This window comes from Gopherus evgoodei, chromosome 4 (assembly GCF_007399415.2).
Source record: "Gopherus evgoodei ecotype Sinaloan lineage chromosome 4, rGopEvg1_v1.p, whole genome shotgun sequence".
NCBI lineage: Eukaryota > Metazoa > Chordata > Testudines > Testudinidae > Gopherus > Gopherus evgoodei.
In genome coordinates this window covers 82,344,705-82,365,410 of record NC_044325.1, presented here as the reverse complement: position 1 = coordinate 82,365,410, position 20,706 = coordinate 82,344,705, and the positions used below count along the sequence as shown (strand labels likewise).

The window sequence follows — 20,706 nt, the reverse complement described above, 5'->3', positions numbered from 1 at the left end:
ATCCCGAGTTCTCTTCTCTCTCCTTTTTATCTGGCTCAGGTGTTTCCCAGGTGTGGAAGGGAAGTCTTCAAAGGCTTCAGTGGAAGTAACTGTAGATAAAACACAGACACTATTGCCAGTGTATTCACAACGGAAATAGAAACTTAAGATGCTGAAATCACTCCCCTTGCTCCTGCAAGTTGTAAGCACTTTATTCTCACTTCTGCTTGGGACTGATTGAGCATGGTGTCAGTCATAGCACCAGCCATGATGAGTATGGCCCTCTGGGATTGGGGAAATGAGGAGGGAATAGCTTGGTTGCATGATTCTAGTTGCACAGGGCAATGGAACTGAATACTAGCACTATTTTCCACATGAAGTAATGATTTTAGCTGATATCTCACTCCTGAGGGTAACAGAGAGAGCACAGCTGCTGGTGGTGGTATCCTAATGCAACCTGGGCCTGTATTCTGATAGCCTGTGTTTGCAATGGTATCTGCTGAAGTAATCACGGAGTGACATGGGAAAATGTCCTACTAAGGTGGAATAGATAAAGCAGCCCTTCCCGGAAACCTTCAGCAGAGGATTACAGAGTACCTCCAGGAAAGTTTCATAGAGATCTCTATGGAGGATTCCCAGGACATCCCAGTGCACATAAACTACTCTTTGTGAACCTCACTGCCTAACTTTAGAGGGGAACAAAAAACAGGTGACATCACTATCTCTCTTGGTTGTTCTACTATCTCTTCTAGCACAAGTAAAAATAAGTAATCAAAAGATGTGTCCTATTACTGTTGGGTTGCCATCCCTGTAACTTCAAAGCAAACTGCATATTTATCAGAGATTGCTTGCTTGTGCTTGACTGGCAGGACTTTGATGAAGTCAAAAACATGTCCTGGCTCACTTTGCAGCTGCATTCCCCCAGTTACCTTCCCCCCATACTCCTTCTCCTTTTCACCCACCGCCTCCTCTTCACTGTTTATGGTAGGGGTATGTGACTAGGGCTCCTTGGAAGGATCCATGGTGCTGAGGATGGCATGCTGATCTTTTTAAAAGTGACAGGTCTGTGGCTCAGCTTTGGATCAATTGTTGGCCTTCCGGTATGTCTGCTGCAGCTTGCTGGCTTTCATGCAACACTGATGTTGGTCGCTGTCATAGCTCTTCTCCTGTATCTCCTGAGCAATCTGCTCATAGATGTCCATGTTTGTACAGCTGGATCAGAGCTGTGCCTGCACAGCCTCTTTTCCCCATAAGTGCAGGAGATCCAACATCTCCTGTGCACTCCAAACAGGAGCACGTCTGCAGCATGGTCAGCTGTGCAGTTACACTCAAGAATGACCTGTTAGGGGTGCTCACCAAGCCAGACAACCAGGAAAAGAAATTTCAAATATTTGCAGAGGTTTAAAAGGGAGGGGAAACTTCTTGTCTACCTGACCCCTAGGCAGCAGAATTCACAATGGTGGCCAGAGTGGTCAGTGTGGTGCATTGTGGGACAGCTTCTGGAGGCCAGGAACAGTCAACTTAAGTAACAGGTAACACTGTGAGTGTGTAGACACCAACTGAACTGATCATTACTCTACATTGCTTGGGGAGATGGTATTATTAAATCGACATAGCAAGGTACTTAAGTCAGCGAGAGCCAAATTTAAGTGAAGACACATCCTAACAATATAGTGTAGACCAAGTCTTACACACGGTTTTAACTTCAGGCACATGTGTAGTCCTATTAACTTCAATAGGACTATTCACACTTTTCAAGTGTGTGTAAGTCTTTGCAAGGTTCTAGCCTATTAGAAGAATAAAGGTGGCTGATTAGGCAGAAAAAATTCAGAACGGGACCTAGTGATGTCAGCAACAAGTTAAATTTAAATATTAACTTTCTTCTCTTCCTGATGCCCTCTGTGCAATTTCACACAGTGGAAAGGAGACAGAAGCTACCTTTGGCCATAAGTAAAGTCACACATGGCAGTGAGAGAGATGTGAGATTTTTCTCCCCTCTGCAAAACTGTACCTTTCATTTGCTTGTGACAATCTTCACACATCTGAAGAGCTCTGACCCTAATTAGTGTGTTGCTATTTGTGTATGATAGTCTCATTCCAGTGCAACAGATCACCTGGATTGTTATGGATGTCAGGAAATACAAATTGCTAGTTTACATTAGAAAAATAATAAGGGGTTTTGTGAGCACTCCTCTCCTTTTCTGACTACTTGTCTACTTTTTAAAGTCACAGGGTCAATGACATCAAACTTGAACACCTTGGGTTTAGGATGCAAAGCTGTGAAAGCAGCATCTGTTCTCTGGCAAGCTCTGTAGGCTAGTGAGCTCAAAAGTTGCCTCTAGATCTCTCACATTGTTAAACTATTGACCCTTCCAGAAACATTTCCCCTTACTTATCTTTGCTTCAAAGGAGTTTGTACTCCTTCTGCCTGTTGGAGATTAAGCTCCTGTGCAAAATTGTTAATGTAAATCCCTTTTTCATTTAAAAACAAACAAACCTGTTCCCTAATAGCCACATTCATGTTTGTATGAATAAATGTTGCATATACTGAAATCTAAATTCACTTTATATAATCTATATTTCTATAGTGCCTCTCATCCAAGAATCTTGAATTGTTTTACAAAAACCAATGCCAACACTTTGAGACAGGTAATTTATCATACCCAATATATAGGGGAGTGATAGTTTCATCCAAATATAATCTTTCCCTCACTCCAGGGCATTCAGATCTTGGTTTACAAATAGAAGTAAGTTTTCCAGTTTGGGCCAATCTCTAATTTATAGATGGGTAAACCATGGCACAGAGAATTAAGTTATTTGCCCAAGATCATTCACTGTTTCAGCAGCAGAAACAGGAATAAAATCCAGGAATCCTGGTTATTACTAGTGTGTTCGCTTCACTAGACCATAATGCTGCATCATTCGTAGCACAAGTTATTCCACAGATGGTTTGTGGATATTTCTTTGTGAATTGGGCTGTTTTAACTTGAGTCAGAGACCAATCTGGCCCCATGAATTGGGGAGAGCAAAGGTAGCATTAAACCACTTTGTACCTCGCCATCATCCCTGGGATCCTGTGCCAAGTACAGCTCAGCTGGAACCAAAGAGTAGTCGGGCTTTCTCTTTTAAAGGCCTCACTTTTCTCCTGAATTTCTGTCTAGAACATTTTGCCATATTGAACCAAATTTTGCCCTCAAATCTATGAATACAGCTCCTATACCCCACATTTACCTCCAGTGGCAACACTTAGTCCGCTGTATACTAAGGCTGCTATTCTGTATAATGTATCATCATGTTTGTTAGAGACAGAGTGGTGTTGTCAAATGACCTGAGCACAGGACTCATAATCTCAGCTGCTTCTGTAAGAAGTAGAAATCACATGAAAATGCCAGGAGACCTATAATACCCACAAGCGATCAGGGCTTCTCACTTTAAAACTCTCCTGTAGAATATATCCAGCAGCACAGTGACCCCTACCATAGTGTATTGGACTCAAAGTGAGGACTGTCACCTACTGAATCACCACTACTATTTCCTGCAGCACCTACATAGTTCATGACCTGTACAACCTGATTTCCCTGAGCGCCAAAGAGTTTGCTTCATCCCTACTCTGAGGCATTATAGATCTTGGGATTTATTAAGCAATGCTAGACATGCACTTCAGAAGAGACAGTGGAAATGCATGAACATTTGGTCCTTCCATCTATACCTTTATTCTACGGTTGCTATTGTTTTCAAATAATCCTAGGGAATAATATAAAATATATATTTTACAATATCATAAAGATTGAAAAAAGGAGGAAGCTGTTCAAATGCATAAGAACGCCAACCAGATTACAGAAAAGGCTGCATGGGGGAAAAAAACCCTTAAAAAACTTCTAAGGTACATCATACTTGCTATGTTGCTGAATGTACAAGGCATAATCTAATGCTGGGGTTGGCAACCTTTCAGAAGTGGTGCGCCAAGTCTTCATTTATTCATTCTAATTTAAGGTTTTCGTCCCTGTAAAACATTTTAATGTTTTTATAAGGTCTCTTTTTATGTCTATATTATATAACTAAATTATTGTTGTATGTAAAGTAAATAAGATATTCAGTATGTTTAAGAAGTTTCATTTAAAATTAAATTAAAATGCAGAACCCCCGGACCAGTGGCCAGGACCCAGGCAGTGTGAGTCCCACTGCAAATCAGCTCACGTGCTGCCTTTGGCACACGTGCCATAGGTTGTCTACCCCTGATCTAATGTTTTTCAATTATTATTTACTCTGGAATAAGTGCCTGAAGTCCTCTATTTATATTTAGACCAGATAGAGCACAGTCACTCGCAGTGCATTTTTACCCACGGAAGTGTCTCGCTTGAACTTGAAAGGACCATCACTAGAAGAGTAACAGTGATTCAACCTTTTAATCTATTTAGTCCTTCAGTCTTTGCTCCCTCTCCATTGCAACGACCTATGAAAAGGCAAATTTGTGCCATCACGTTGGTAGTGGTGGTTTATGGTACAAACATGTATCCAAACTCAGTTCATCATTTGTGTCACCTAGGCATTGAGTAGGTATCAAATTGTAATAATATTAAGCCTATACTAAACTGATGCTATACTGAAATCATCAACAAAAAGGGTTGTGGATTACAGGGACCAGAAATAGTCCAAAAGCCACAGTGAGAGTATTATCCCTAGTATAGTAATAAGTTGGGGAGGGCATATACCGCTCCCCCTCACCAGTCTTCCCCAATGGCTGGAACTATACCACATGAATTGGAAAAATGTGAGGTGGAAGGCTCCATATCCATTATCAATCCCCTGAACTATACAGTTCCTTACCCCTTAATTTCAATTTCAATTTAATTTCAATTATCCCCATGTTGACTGGATACATGTCCCCTCAGGATTAAATGCAGAGACAAAATTTCTCAATATTTTAAATGACTGGTTCTTGGAGCAGCTGGTACAGGAACTCACAAGAAGAGAGACAATTCTTAATTTAGTCCTGAGTGGAGCACAGGATCTGGTCCAAGAGGTAACTATAACAGGACTGCTTGGAAATATTGACCATAATATAATAACATTTAACATTCCTGTGGTGGGAAGAACACCTCAACAGCCCAACACAGTGGCATTTAATTTCAGAAAGGGGAACTATGCAAAAATGAGGAGGTTAGTTAAACAGAAATTAAAAGGTATAATGACTAGAGTGAAATCCCTGCAAGCTGCATGGACACTTTTCAAAGACACCATAATAGAGGCCCAACTTAAATGTATACCTCAAATTAAAAAACACAGTAAAATAACTAGAAATAGAGCCACTATGGCTTAACAACCATGTAAAAGAAGCAGTGAGAGATAAAAAGACATCTTTTAAAAAGTGGAAGTCAAATCCTAGTGAGATAAATAGATGGGAGCATAAACACTGCCAAATTAAGTGTAAAAATATAATAAGAAAAGCCAAAAAGGAGTTTGAAGAGCAGCTGGCCAAAAACTCAAAAGGTAATAAACATTTTATTAAGTACATCAGAAGCAGTAAGCCTGCTAAACAACCAGTGGGGCCCCTGGATGATCAAGATACAAAAGGAGCACTTAAAGACGATAAAGTAATTGCAGAGCAACTAAATGAATTCTTTGCTTCAGTCTTCATGGCTGAGGATCTTAGGGAGATTCCCAAACCCAAGCTGTCATTTGTAGGTGACAAATCTGAGAAATTGTCACAGATTGAAGTGTCCCTAGAGGAGGTTTTGAAATTTAATGGACAAACTTAACAGTAACAAGTCACCGGGACCAGACGGCATTCACCCAAGAGTTCTGAAAGAACTCAAATGTGAAATTGCGGAACTATTAACTATGGTTTGTAACCTGTCCTTTAAATAAGCTTCTGTACCCAATGACTGGAAGATAGCTATGTAACACCAATTTTTAAAAAGGGCTCTAGAGGTGATCCCGGAAATTACAGACGAATAAGTCTGTCAGTACTGGGTAAATTAGTTGAAACAATAGTAAAGAATAAAATTGTCAGAGACATAGAAGAACTTTAATTGTTGGGAAAAAGTCAACATGGTTTCTATAAAGGGAAATCATGTCTTACTAATCTATTAGAGTTCTTTGAAGGGGTCAACAAACATGTGGACAAGAGGGATTCAGTGGACATAGTGTGCTTAGATTTCCAGAAAGCCTTTGACAAGGTCCCTTACCAAAGGCTCTTACGTAAATTAAGTTGTCATGGGATAAGAGGGAAGATCCTTTCATGGTCTGGGAACTGGTTAAAACACAGGGAACAAAAGGTAGGAATAAATGGTAAATTTTCAAAATGAAGAGGGGTAACTAGTGGTGTTTCTCAAGGGTCAGTCCTAGGACCAATTTTATTCAATTTATTCATAAATGATCTGGAGAAAGGGGTAAACAGTGAGAGGGCAAAGTTTGCAGACAATACTAAACTGCTCAAGATAGTTAAGATCAAAGCAGACTGTGAATAACTTCAAAAAGATCTCACAAAAATTAGTGATTGAGCAACAAAATGGCAAATGAAATTGAATGTGGATAAGTGTAAAGTAATTCACATTGGAAAAAATAACCCCAACTATACATACAATATGACGGGGGCTAATTTAGCTACAACTAATCAGGAAAGAGATCTTGGAGTCATTGTGGATAGTTTTTTGAAGATGTCCACGCAGTGTGCAGCGGCAGTCAAAAAAGCAAACAGGATGTCAGGAATAGGATGGAGAATATCATATTGCTTCTATATAAATCCATGGTATGCCCACATCTTGAATACTGTGTACAGACGCGGTATCATCATCTCAAAAAAGATATACTGGCATTAGAAAAGATTCAGAGAAGGGCAACTAAAATAACTAAGGGTTTGGAACAGGTCCCATATGAGGAGAGATTAAAGAGGCTAGGACTTTTCAGCTTGGAAAAGAGGAGACTAAGGGGGGATATGATAAAGGTATATAAAATCATGAGTGGTATGGAGAAAGTGAATAAGGAAAAGTTATTTACTTGTTCCCATAATATAAGAACTAGGGACAACCAAATGAAACTAATGGACAGCATGTTTAAAACAAATAAAAGGAAACTCTTGTTCATACAGTGCACGTCAACCTGTGGAACTCCTTGCCTGAGGAGATTGTGAAGGCTAGGACTATAACAGAGTTTAAAAGAGAAATTAGATAAATTCATGGAGGTTAAGTCCATTTGTCAGTGGATGGAGATGGATGGCAGGAGAGAGATCACTTCATCAATACCTGTTAGGTTCACTCTCTCTGGGACACCTGGCATTGGTCACAGTTGATAGACAGGATACTGGGCTGGATGGACCTTTGGTCTGACCCAGTATGGCCATTTTTATATTCTTATGTTCAACGGAACATTAGTAGTTGAGGGTAGCATAGCAGGCACAGTGGAGAGATGCCAGCAAATCTAATGGCATTAATATAGAATTCCCTAATGAATGTATGGCTTACAAAGATAATGGCAAATCTGTGCCATACCCTTTTTACTGAAAGAAGAATACAGAAGAAAAATACATAAATTACAGTCCTTATTCCCCAAGTCCCTCATCTACTTTTTGTGTGTATTTTGAGCTTTCTGTGACAGCTAAAAAGTGCTATTTTCTATGCATGATGGTTGCAGGCCCTTGGCAAGGGATGAAGGTGTTGACAAGTTCCTCCTCTACAACAGAGAAGGAGATTAACATCAAATACATCACACACTCTTCCTCCTTGCCAACAAATGAGAGGGAAAGTGTTTTTGGTTTCTTTTTGTGGTTTCTTATGTCATATTTAGAACAGCAGGATTTAATTTTAAGTTAAATATTATCAATTCAGTTATTGTGCAGGCAGTTAGCTCATCTGTACTCAGAAATAGCCTGTGTCTCTTGCACTAGATCATGTGACAAATCTAAAAAAAAATGGCAAGACCCTATGCAGCAGAAAATGCACCGTCACCTCTAGCCTGCTTTGAATGTCACAAAAAAAAAAACAAATGGTGATACAGCAACTTTTCAAAGGGAGAATGATAACATTTGCACAGCTGGGTAATCAAATAGTGCATATGGACTTAGTGGTGGTTATCTGAGTTATCAATTCAGTCAAACCCCAGGAAGTTAGAACAGTTTACAGTGGATGTGAGTCTCTGTTCACACACAACAGCCTGAAACTAGTGAAATTTGACTGACTTCAATAGTTATTCCTCATTTATACTGCTGTAATCGAGCAGAAGCAGGCACTGTGTGTGTCTATTTAGTTCAGAGAAATATGACAATTCTTCTGATGACATTAAGGTTCAGAAATAGCAACTGGAGGGAGAAAGAGAGAGAAACAGGCTTTTAGAACTTCTGAATCCATGAACGGCACTCTCTGAGCATAGCTGATTCCCCTCCTTGGAGAGAGAGAAAACAGGCTCAGCAATGTTAGAAACCGAGGATCTTAAAACTTTCAGCAATGTCAAAGCCAGCTGTGGCAAGGACGAAGGAGCTGAGCAACTTTGTGCCTAGCATCAGCAGTATGACTCAATGTAAAGTAAACTGGAAAAAGGAAGGACCTATGCTGGAGGAGACAGAGATCAGCAGGAAGATGTAAATTAAGAACTACCCAGCAGGAATAGTGATCGCCTATGCATTGAAAGAGATGAATACTGTACATTTCTCTTTCTTTCTCTCTCACACACACAGGGCTAGATTAGTAGCTGGTGCAAATAACATAACTTGGAGTTTTGTTTGAAGCCAGGAAAGCTATGACCATTTACACTAGTTGAGGATCTGCTACAGAGAGAGAGAGAGATTCTGGGCTTTGAAAACCTGAATTAGGCCATGTCTACATCTAAAATTTGGCAGCGCTGGTTGTTACAGCTGTATTAGTACAGCTGTATAGGGCCAGCGCTGCAGAGTGGCCACACTTACAGCAACCAGCGCTGCAAGTGGTGTTAGATGTGGCCACACTGCAGCGCTGTTGGGCGGCTTCAAGGGGGGTTCCGGGAACGCGAGAGCAAACCGGGAAAGGAGACCAGCTTCGCCGCGGTTTGCTCTCGCGTTCCCGGAGCCACCCTGCAAACCGCAGGGAAGGAGAACCGCTTGCTCGGCGGTTCGGGGAACGAGAGAGCAAACCGGGAAAGGAGACCAGCTTCGCCGCGGTTTGCTCTCGCGTTCCCGGAGCCACCCTGCAAACCGCAGGCAAGGAGACCTGCTTGCTCGGGGTTCCGGGAACGAGAGAGCAAGCCGGGGAAGGAGACCAGCTTCGCCGCGGTTTGCTCTCGCGTTCCCGGAGCCACCCTGCAAACCGCAGGGAAGGAGAACCGCTTGCTCGGCGGTTCGGGGAACGAGAGAGCAAACCGGGAAAGGAGACCAGCTTCGCCGCGGTTTGCTCTCGCGTTCCCGGAGCCACCCTGCAAACCGCAGGGAAGGAGAACCGCTTGCTCGGCGGTTCGGGGAACGAGAGAGCAAACCGGGAAAGGAGACCAGCTTCACCGCGGTTTGCTCTCGCGTTCCCGGAGCCACCCTGCAAACCGCAGGGAAGGAGACCTGCTTGCTCGGGGTTCCGGGAACGAGAGAGCAAACCGGGAAAGGAGACCAGCTTCGCCGCGGTTTGCTCTCGCGTTCCCGGAGCCACCCTGCAAACCGCAGGGAAGGAGAACTGCTTGCTCGGCAGTTCGGGGAACGAGAGAGCAAACTGGGAAAGGAGACCAGCTTCGCCGCGGTTTGCTCTCGCGTTCCCGGAGCCACCCTGCAAACCGCAGGGAAGGAGAACCGCTTGCTCGGCGGTTCCGGGAACGAGAGAGCAAACCGGGAAAGTGAGACCAGCTTGATTACCAGAGGCTTCCTCCTTCCACGGAGGTCAAGAAAAGCGCTGGTAAGTGTCTACATTGGATTACCAGCGCTGGATCACCAGCGCTGGATCCTCTACACCCGAGACAAAACGGGAGTACGGCCAGCGCTGCAAACAGGGAGTTGCAGCGCTGGTGATGCCCTGCAGATGTGTACACCTTCAAAGTTGCAGCGCTGTAACTCCCTCACCAGCGCTGCAACTTTCTGATGTAGACAAGCCCTTACACAGATAGCATTCTATCCTCCTTTTCTAAATACCACAACAGCAAAGGTGCTTCCAGATTAAAACTGACAAACTGTGCTTTACATTTAATCCTACATAACACTAGCAATGCTACAGCCAAAGGTGTCACAAGATACCTCTTTCCACTTCAAAAAGAAAAAAAAACTTCCTGAGAAGCTTAGAAAGCAAAGTTTTTAAAAGCCATTAGATCACAGAATCCTAGAAATGTAGGGCTGGAAGGGACCTGGAGGAGTCATCTTGTCCAATCCCTGTACTGAGACAGGACCAAGCATACTTAGGCCATCCCTGACAGGTGTTTGTCCAACCTGTTCTTAAAAAACTGTCTGTTATAGCTATCTCCCTATTCCATTTTGTTTCTTACAGCTGTCCCCATACTCCATTTTGTTTTTGTTCTCCTCCTGTGGCCGCCCTTCCCTAGCTGTTAAGTTGTTTACTGTAGATTGCCACGTACTTTTAGGGGCGAAAGAAAAATGCAGACCTATTATTTACCAGGCTGCACATGGCAATAGACTGTATAGTTAAGGGATGCAAGGAGAGTATGGGTCACGATGCAAACTGCAGGCACGCACACAACTACAATTAATTAATTTTAAGTTTTATTGGGGATAGTTACAAGGGGTAGGGGAGCAGCGTATGATTAGCTAATAGGGTTAAAGGAACTTAAAACATACAATGGCTAAAGTATTTACTATCAAACAATATTTATAAACAAAGATGCAGTAAACAATATTTATAAACACAGATGCAGCATTTAGTAATAACCAATACTTACGAATACAAACCAACTCATAACGACCGGCAAACGTAGAAACTCTGCTTAAAACACGTGAGCTGAGAGAGGCTTTGAGGTGATCAGGCTCGGTTACGGGTGTGCACAAGGTACACAGGATTCGTTTTTCTTTCTCCTCTTCTGCCTGCACATGGCAGTCCAGCCTAAAGTACCCACTATGACATCATAGAAGTGTCATAGGGGACGGGGCCCAAAAACTGTGTGTGTTAGTTTCTGATTGGTACAAGCAAAGTTTACACCAAGTAGGGGAGCAGGTGCCTAAAAGTCTGGCTTCGCCCCCAAAAGGTAAGGAAATGCATATAGTTTAGAATGCGTTTAACACTGAATGACAAAAGAAGAGACCAGGGCAATACCGGTATGGGCAAGTTTTTAGGATGCAGACAGGAACTTATCTTAACATTTACCAGGGCCACTGCCCTTCTCAAAGGGAGGGCCCCTTAAGTTGTTTACCAAGAGCCATTGCCCTTCTCAAAGGGATGGCCACTTGTGCTGCGTGCTAAGTGGGACCACTGCCCTGTTCAAAGGGTTAGTCCTGTTATCACTTTGTTGAACCTGGGCTTGGTTTAGGGCAGGTGGGCTTGGTGTAGGGCAGGCAATGTCCAGAGCTGCAAGAACTATTGTGTTTTTAAGATCCTGGGCATGAGTCATAGGCCTCATGTGCTTTTGAGTCACCTATTGCACAGGACTCTGCCCAGGCATGTCTCTGTGCTCACCTGCAGTTTTTCCCTGTGCCTCCTCCCCTGTGACACAGGGAGCCTAGCAGGATCACTGGCGGGAAACTGCCTAAGTTTGCCTTTAAAAACAGACATTTTTGAAACAAACATCAGAAAGGTTCCTGCATTGCTGCCTGGTCTGATCAGCCAGGGGTTTTGGGGGGTCCTTTCTTCGCTCTCGTTTTATTTTTGAGCATACCCCCGGTTTAAAAAAAAAAACCCACAAAGAAGGAATTGCTGCCTGAGATATCTCCTGATTATCAAGACCTTACCGAGCCCTCCTTGCTTCTTCTAATGTTACTGCTGCTTCTGCCTTTGCTGCTGCCTTGGGGACTGGTAAGAATCCCTCTGTAAAACTTTCCCTACTTTTATTTTATTACTTTAGCTGCTGGCTCTGTTTCGCCAGCACACAGACTCAAGCTAAGCCTTGGTCTGTGTCTTAAAACCTCTCAAACTCCGCTGCGCTTTGCTGCTAAAAATAAGCTTGTGCCAGCTGCTAAACTCTGCTCCCTGCTTTCAGCTGTATCCACTGCTGCAGCCACCATCCCTTGGCTTCCTTGGGGGCTGCCTTGGGAGTTGTATCCTGGGCACATACCACTCTGCCCTCTGTGACTTCCCCATAGCATAAGGTGCACCGTAGGTTTTGCTTTTTAGATTAATAAATCATAGTTTGCTAAGATTGCAGAGCTTGTAAGTTTCACCTGCCTTGTTATAATTTACTGTTTTGTTGCTCCGTATAGTTGCTTGTTACCATTTGCTTAGAATTGTGATATTTGTTGTTTTGCCTAGTCGTTGATTAAGATAGATTTTAAAAAACCATTGCCTGGTTGTATTCTGTACCTGTTTTATTACTTTGTATAAGCTGCTTGTAATTTATATAAGTTTAATAAAGTTAGAGGATAAAGAAGGTTTTTACTGCTTGAATTCGTCTTCCCGCTGTCCCAATCTCTCCCTGAACTTTCTCCTGTCTGGAGCGGAGGAAAAACAATCTCCCCTTCTGTGTACTTCTCTGTGTCTCCCTGTGGTGACCCCTTGCTGCTCCTGTATACCCCTCTACCCCCTGTATAACTTCCCAAACCCTTTGCCGCTTCTTTCCTTTTTTTTGGAGGGGGTGTCCCTCTAGCCCTTCTTTACACCTCTCTGCATCCTCTCCCTGTATCCCCTGTGTTCGTGCCCCCTCTCCTCCGCTGCCCCTCCCCTACCGAAGATCACCATCACACTGCTCTGTTTGTCTTCACCCCGCTGCTCCGCAACTTCCCTGAAGTGCTCTCCGCTGCTGCAACCTGCTTCTTCTCTCAGCCGTCTCCCCCATTCTCCACGTGCCTTCCCATCGCTTACACGTTCAGCGCCCTCCCTTCTTGCTGCTCCCAGACTCCCCTTAAGTGCACTCCAGCTGCTCTTGTCTCCCGTACCTCCAGCCCACAGGCTCCTGAAGACTGCTGCTCTGGGCTTCACCCCACAGGGCTTCAGAGTCTCTCGCTGCTTGCAGCTGCACTCTCCTCTAGTTAGTTACCACTAATCACTCACTCCCCTCCTCCCTCCCGACCCAGATTTTAGGTACACTCTTGCTATCACAGCCTCACAAATTAAGTCAGTAATTTTCTACATTGCATAATTTTACTTATCACCCATATTGTATTATTGCACTGTGACTCACATTTTACTTGTGGTTATAACACCCCATTAGTTGCCTCCAATTTTTCTAATATACTTTGTATACCATTTTTATATAGAAGCTACCATTTTATTTTGCATTCCACACTGTATCTAGAGTTGTTCCTTTATAAAGTTGAGTTGCTTATTGACTGTACTATATCCCATTGTGCTGAACCCCACTTACTGTACCCCACTGTTAAAACTCCCTACACTGTTCAATAAGAACCCCCCCTTATCATTGTCTATTGTAAATACCTTATACACCCCATCCCATCGCATTTCATTGTTAAATTCCCACCACTTCCTTTTTCCTTTAATAAAGAAATTAATTGGCACCCCACCTGTGTGGTAATTGCTCCCCAAAATCCCATATACCTGCAGGCAGGGACAAAAACCTCCAGTAACAGAGATTCCACAATTTGCCTTGGAAGCTTTTTCTAAAGCTTAACTATCTTTGAAAATGTCACATTTTGAAGTGTGACCCTTTAGCTCTCTAAAGGGTCAATAATGGAAAGAAATGAAAATGACCATTTTTGCAAAATGGAACTTTGAAATTTTAAGGAAAAATGTCATCTAAGGTGTGAACTTCAAAACAAATCTTTGGCCAGCTTTAAGAGTGTCAGGGGAAGCAATGTGTTCTAATATAGCCCTGTCATAAACAGATAGTTAAGGGTTAATGTCTTTTATCTATAAAGGGTTAACAAACAGGGAACCAAACACCTGACCAGGGGATCAATCAGGAGACAGCATACTTTCAAATCTCGGTGGCGGGAAGCCTTTGTGTTTTTTGGGTTTGGCTTTGTTCTCTCTTGGTTCTGAAAGTAACCACACGTACCTACAGGCTCTCTAATCTTCTTTTCAAATTTAGTAAGTACAAAAGGTAGAAAGGCGGTTTAGTCTTTTTGATTGTTTTTTCTTTATTTGCAAATGTGTATCTGGCTGGTAAAGTTCTAATGTGTATTTGGCTGAAAGTATTTTAAATTATATTTCTGCTGGAGGAGGTTTTTTCTCCAGTTTCTATAAGCTGACAGACCCTGTAACTTTTACCATCTAAATTGCAGAGATAACTTTTACCTTTTTTCTTTCTTTTTATTAAAAGTTTTGCTTTTAAGACTTGTCTGACTTTTCCCCTTGTTGAGGCTCAAGGGAACTGAGTCTGTACTCACCAGGGAATTGGTGGGGAGAAGGGAAAGGTGAATTTCCTCTTTGTTTTAGATTCACGGAGTTTGAATCTGTATTGCCTCTGGGTGAAGGGAAAAGAGGAGGGCTGGGGAGGTAACATTCCTCTATGTGTGATGATTCAAGGAGTTTGAATCATGGTGATCTCCTGGTGTACCCAGGGCAGGAAATAACTGGGAGGGAGGAAGGAGGGGGAAGGGAAATGGTTTATTCCCCTTTGTTGTGAGACTCAAGGAATTTGGGTCTTGGGTCCCCAGGGAAGGTTTTTGGGGGGACCAGAGTGTATCAGGCACTGGAATTCCTGATTGGTGGCAGCTTATAAGATCTAAGCAGGTAATTAAGCTTAGAGGAATTCATGCTAGTACCCCAACTTTTGGACTCTAAGGTTCAGATTGGGGAAAGATACTATGACAGGCCCTCTGACATGACTGGGCTTGATAGTATACTTGATAACTCTATATGCCTATCTGACTCTACTTTTATTGAGGTAGGAACAGAGCAGGTTGAGTACTGTAAGATGGAGATTGTCTTTGCACAGCTGAGTGGTTGTTGGATTCAACCAAGTTCATATCTGTACTGTAACCAGCAGGAGATTCCATAGCCTAGTGCATGGAACACCAGATTAGGCTTTATGAGGTGTGGGTTCTATGTCCAGCTCTGCTACTGGTTTGCTGAGTCATTTTCCCAAGCCTGTGCCTCAGTTTACCCATCAATCAAACAGGGATAATGATGCTCATAGACTCACAGACTCATAGGTCAGAAGGGACCAATCTGATCATCTAGTCCAACCCCCTGCACAAGGCAGGCCACAGAACCCCACCCATCCAATTTTATAACAACCCCTATCCCAGGACCGAGTTATTGAAATCCTCAAAATTGGTTTGAAGACCTCAAGCTGCAGAGAAACCACCAGCAAGCGACCCATGCCCCACGCTGCAGGGGAAGGCGAAAAACCTCCAGGGCCCCTGCCAATCCGCCCTGGAGGAAAATTCCTTCCCGACCCCAAATATGGCGATCAGCTAAACCCTGAGCATGTGGGCAAGAGTCACCAGCCAGCACCCAAGAAGGAATTCTCTGCAATAACTCAGTTCCCATTCCATCCAACATCTCCCCGCAGACCATTGAGCAGACCTATCTGGTGGTAATCCAAGATCAATTGCCCAAATTAACGATCCTATCATAACATTCCCTCCATATACTTATCAAGCTTTGTCTTAAAGCCAGGAAAGTCTTTTGCCCCCACTACTTCCCTCGGAAGGCTGTTCCAGAACTTCACTCCCCTAATGGTTAGAAACTTTCGTCTAATTTCAAGTCTAAACTTCCTAATATCCAGTTTATACCCATTCGTCCTCGTGCCTACATTAGTACTAAACTTGAATAATTCCTCTCCCTCCCTAACGTTAACCCCCCTGATATATTTATATAGAGCAAGCATATCCCCCTGCAGCCTTCTTTTGGCCAGGCTAAACAAGCCAAGTTCTTTGAGTCTCCTTTCATAAGGCAGTTTTTCCATTCCTCGGATCATCCTTGTAGCCCGTCTCTGAACCTGTTCCAGTTTGAATTCATCGTTCTTGAACATGGGACACCAGAACTGCACACAGTATTCCAGATGGGGTCTCACCAACGCCTTGTATAACGGTACTAACACCTCCTTATCCTTGCAGGAAATATCCTGCCTGATGCATCCCAAAATCGCATTTGCTTTTTTAACAGCCGTATCACATTGGCGACTCATAGTCATCCTGCTATCAACCAGTACCCCAAGGTCCGTCTCCTCCTCCGTCGCTTCCAACTGATGCGCCCCCAACGTATATCCAAAATTCTTATTATTAATTCCTAAATGCATAACCTTGCACTTTTCACTATTGTATTTCATCCTATTTCTATTACTCCAGTTTACAAGGTGGTTCAGATCTTCCTGAATAGTATCCCTGTCCTTCTCCGTGTTAGCAATACCCCCCAGCTTCGTGTCATCAGCAAACTTTATTAGCACATTCCCGCTCTTTGTGCCAAGGTCAGTAATAAAAAGGTTAAATAAGATCGGTCCCAAAACCGATCCTTGAGGGACTCCACTAGTGACCTCCTTCCAGCCTGACAGTTCACCTTTCAATACGACCCTCTGGAGTCTCCCCTTTAACCAGTTCCTTATCCACCTTACAACTTTCATATTCATTCCCATCTTTTCCAGTTTGACTAACAGTTCCCCGTGCGGAACCGTGTCGAACGCCTTACTGAAATCTAGGTAAATTATATCTACCGCATTTCCTTTATCTAAGTAATCCGTCATCTTCTCAAAGAAGGAGATCAGATTGGTTTGACACGATCTACTTTTACTAAATCCGTGTTGCAATTTGTCCCAATTACCATTGACCTCTATGTCCTTAACTACTTTCTCCCTTAAAATTTTTTCCAAGACCTTGCATACTACAGACGTCAAGCTAACAGGCCTATAATTACCCGGATCACTTTTATTCCCTTTCTTAAAAATAGGAACTACATTAGCAATCCTCCAGTCATACGGCACAACCCCCGAGTTTATCTATTGCTTAAAAATTCTCGCTAACGGGCTCACAATTTCACGCGCCAGTTCCTTTAATATCCTCGGATGGAGATTGTCCGGGCCCTCCGACTTTGTCCCATCGAGATGTTCAAGTACGGCCTCTACCTCAGTTGCTGTAATGTCCACTTCCATATCCACATTCTCGTTTATCATCCCTCCATCATCGCAAGGTTCCTCACTAGCCTTTCTGAAGTGTTCTGAGATTTCTGGATGAAATCTGCTATATAAGAGCAAAGTATTCTGATTAAACTATTTGTTGGTGTCATGCTATCTGGAGTGGCTCCTAAGCATTAGTGCCAGCATCAGGGCAGACTGACCAGGAACAGGGCACAGAGCCCAAACTGGTTGTATGTTCTAGAATTATATTTCACCAACCAAGTAACAAGTGTGAAGTTCTAAAGGAGTATAGCAGCCTTAATATGGAGTCAGTCAGTCCCTTTGGATACTTCAGTCTATTTTGCTACTCAAGAAAGCTTGCCTTTGTGATAGATGTTCCCTTAGACTAAAAATCACAATATTCAGTTTACTCCCAGTCCCAAAGGACCAGTCACTTACTCCATGTTAATTGTACCCCAGATCTCTCAAAGGCAATGCTTGTAGACAATCTTGTAATAAATCAGCTAAGAAAGGAAATAAGAGTTATTTTACTTTTAAAATAAGAAAATTTTATATGTCCTTTAGGGCTAATCCAAAAAAACCAGCAAGGGAGCTTTTGCTTATGCTTAGTGATTCTTGTGCCTTTAGTATCCAAGCAGCAAAAAGAACCAAGCTTCTCCTTGTCAGGTATTTTTATCCCTTTATTCCCAGAGCCAAAACTGATAGGATCAGTTCAGGCACAATTCTCCTTTTCCTGGTAGGAGTGAGGAGTGTAATTAACAATTTTTTTTCTCTGTTTCACAGTAGCTCATTTGGTTTCAAAGGCCTTCTCCTGGGGCTGGACCCCAGACTCTGTCAGCAGACCTTTTAACTCAGATATTTCATATTTCTACTTGAGGTTCAAAATAACTTATTTTTCCAATTTTTATCTCTAGCTTAATTATAACTGAATAATCACTGTAAAGGTGTAATATGCTAATAACTAGTGGATGAAGCAACGGCTACAAGTCTGCTGAGATCTCATACTGGAGATGCATTAAATGAAGTGAAAAGGGAAATGAATGAATGTCTCCAATTGTTTTCCACTTCAGGCAGTAATGTACAGAAGTTAACTAATCAAGCAAATTTCACATATAGCTTGAAAGACAGCTATGACTTTTAAAACTCCCCAAACTATCCTACTATATTAAGGGTTCAGATAATTTCTGAAGAACAAAGATATTGTATATAGACTTCTATTAACAATATTGCACTCTGACATCTAATGAACCTTTGACACATGAGGTACATAAACACTTTTATAGTTAAAGACAAGTAAAATTAAATTGTTATTAGTTTTATTAGGCCAATTCTAAATGCTTGTGTATTTAAATAAAAGTTTCATGCATTGCAGCTCAAGTTAAATATTCTGCTACCATCTTCTGGCTGATCACTCTATGTTGTTTTGGTCATTTCATGATAGCAACATAGTTCCCAAATTTTATCACTTAAATTCATAGCTAATTCGGTGCATTACAGCAATAGATTCCTGATAATTTGCCTAATCCCATAAAATTATAGTATGTGTTGTATGTGACTCTGTTGTATTGATTGCATGTAGGGTGACCAGATAGCAAGTGTGAAAAATCAGGACAGGATTTGGGGGGTAATAGGTGCCTATATAGGACAAAGCCCCAAATATAGGGATAGTCACAATCAAAAATAGGGCATCTGGTCATTCTAATTGGATGACCAAATAGGACATAAAAGATTGTTTACTTAAAAGTTCTTCAAGTTCTCAGCAAATAATGGTGGCATGCAATCCACAACTTGAGAGAAAGTGAATGTTCAAATATAAACAATCATATTTATGACCAATGAAACATGCTATAAATTAAATACATTCCATATATGAAATAGCCATTATCTGTACAGTCTCTTCTGAAGAGTCTATTTCCTCCATAATGCACCATACAACAGAGCATAAATTTGTTCTGTTTCCGTTATGTTCTACAAGTTGCACAGTATTCTTAGAGTAGTAAAAAATTGGAATTACTTCCCCATTCCCGATGATTTTCTATCTTTTGGCTGGGAACAATAAAGCCTAATGTTTATAAATGTATTTCAACTATAATGAAGTTTCTCCTTCTCTAGATTGATTGATTGATTTGTGGCCCTCCAATTTTTTTTTTATTCTGTTGTGAGGTAATGGTATCAGATTGAAGCCACTAGAACTTTGTCTCGTGACAGACGAGAATTGAATAATTTGCTGTTTCCAAAAAGCCTGCATATTCTGACCCTAAAGTCTAATAAATATTAATTAGCATACTTTGTCCTAAAATTCCAACAGAGGAAGTTCCTGCACTGTATTTGAGAAAGCAGTTCTAGTCTGAGGCCACCAGAATTTAAAGATCAAATTCTAAATAATCACCAAGTAAAAGGAAGGCACGGGAGAGAAATGAAAGTGCATATAAAAGCGTCATCACCAGCTCAGATGTCTGCCAAGGGTAGAATCAGACAAACTATGTAGGGAAGTACCAAAGATTAAAGAAGAGAGATCAGTGGGTTCTATCACCAGTTTTCTATCATATACTTTGTTGTCCAGCATTTCAAACTCTTCACCTCATTGGTCTCCCCTGTGCCCTAATCTCCAGTGGGACACTCAGCTGCAATGAATGATCCTCAGTAGGGAGTGAGGGGTTAAAGTTTAAAAGTGGATGTGACAGTAGGCCTCATGGACCTGTGTCACCGCACCCCAGAACAGAGTGTTTAGTACTCTAGGCATTCTAGAGTGGCTGCAGAGAAACAACCAATCAGAAGGGCTGATGGCGTTACCAATCAGGGGCCAGAAGAGCCATATAAAAGGCAAGCAGCAGAGCAGGCAACTCAGTTCTGGTCTGGAGCTCTAAGGCCTCTGAGAAGAAGCCTTAGAGCTACAGCCCCATACCAGGACTGGGAAAAGAACCCAAGGCTGTTTACCTCAGAATGTGGGGACAGTGAATGAGGCTCAGCTGAAGGGCTGAGTTGCTGAAGACCCACTCAAAAGAACTGTAATTGCAGGCACTATCAGTCAGGGAAGGGGGCACTCACAAGAGGCAGGTGCCGACCCCATTAAGGTGGTAAAATGAGCCAACCTGATGATCTGAGCTGATGTGAGAAGCATATTTCTTGTCTGTCTTTAGCTTCTTTTATACCACATCCATCTCTGTGGAATCTGAGCGTGTGGCACCTATACACTCCAAGTCATACCTGTCCTGAGGTCCTGGAAAGTCCCAAGAAAATGTTTTGCTTTACATCTGAAGTGGCAAAAATATCATGACATGACCCATCTTTGTATTCCTAGCCATGGCAAAAAGTAAGATACCTCTGCAGGTGAAGCAAGGTTCCTTGGGGAGATATATTGCCACAGAATATGTGGGGCCTGATGAGCAATGTTGAGTCCTAGTCATTTGAGCAAATACCTCTGCTCTCTATCGACCTCTTTAGATGTAGGGATTACACTGCACTTCTCAAACTGTTCACTGATTGGATTGCATTTCTTCCCCTTCTAATTATGACCCAAAGGAGGGCTGTTTTTCTGTCCCTTCTACATGCTTTCTGCAAATAAGGGTTGACATGGTTCTACAGTAGAGGTTGGTCTCACAAAAAATTATTTTTCTTTTGCCAGGTTTTTATTTTATTTTGCTTGCC

The 20,706-nt window shown here is 42.4% G+C and overlaps 1 long non-coding RNA gene across 1 annotated transcript; it reads right to left on the bottom strand.

Annotated features, from left to right (window-relative positions):
• Window positions 1–569: 569 nt before the first annotated feature.
• LOC115649879 lies at window positions 570–15,348 on the bottom strand. The gene is made up of 3 exons (XR_003999955.1): window positions 15,336–15,348; window positions 12,765–12,770; window positions 570–641 (listed from the first exon to the last, which is right to left on the bottom strand). It is a non-coding gene; the product is annotated as an uncharacterized LOC115649879 (long non-coding RNA).
• Window positions 15,349–20,706: the final 5,358 nt, after the last annotated feature.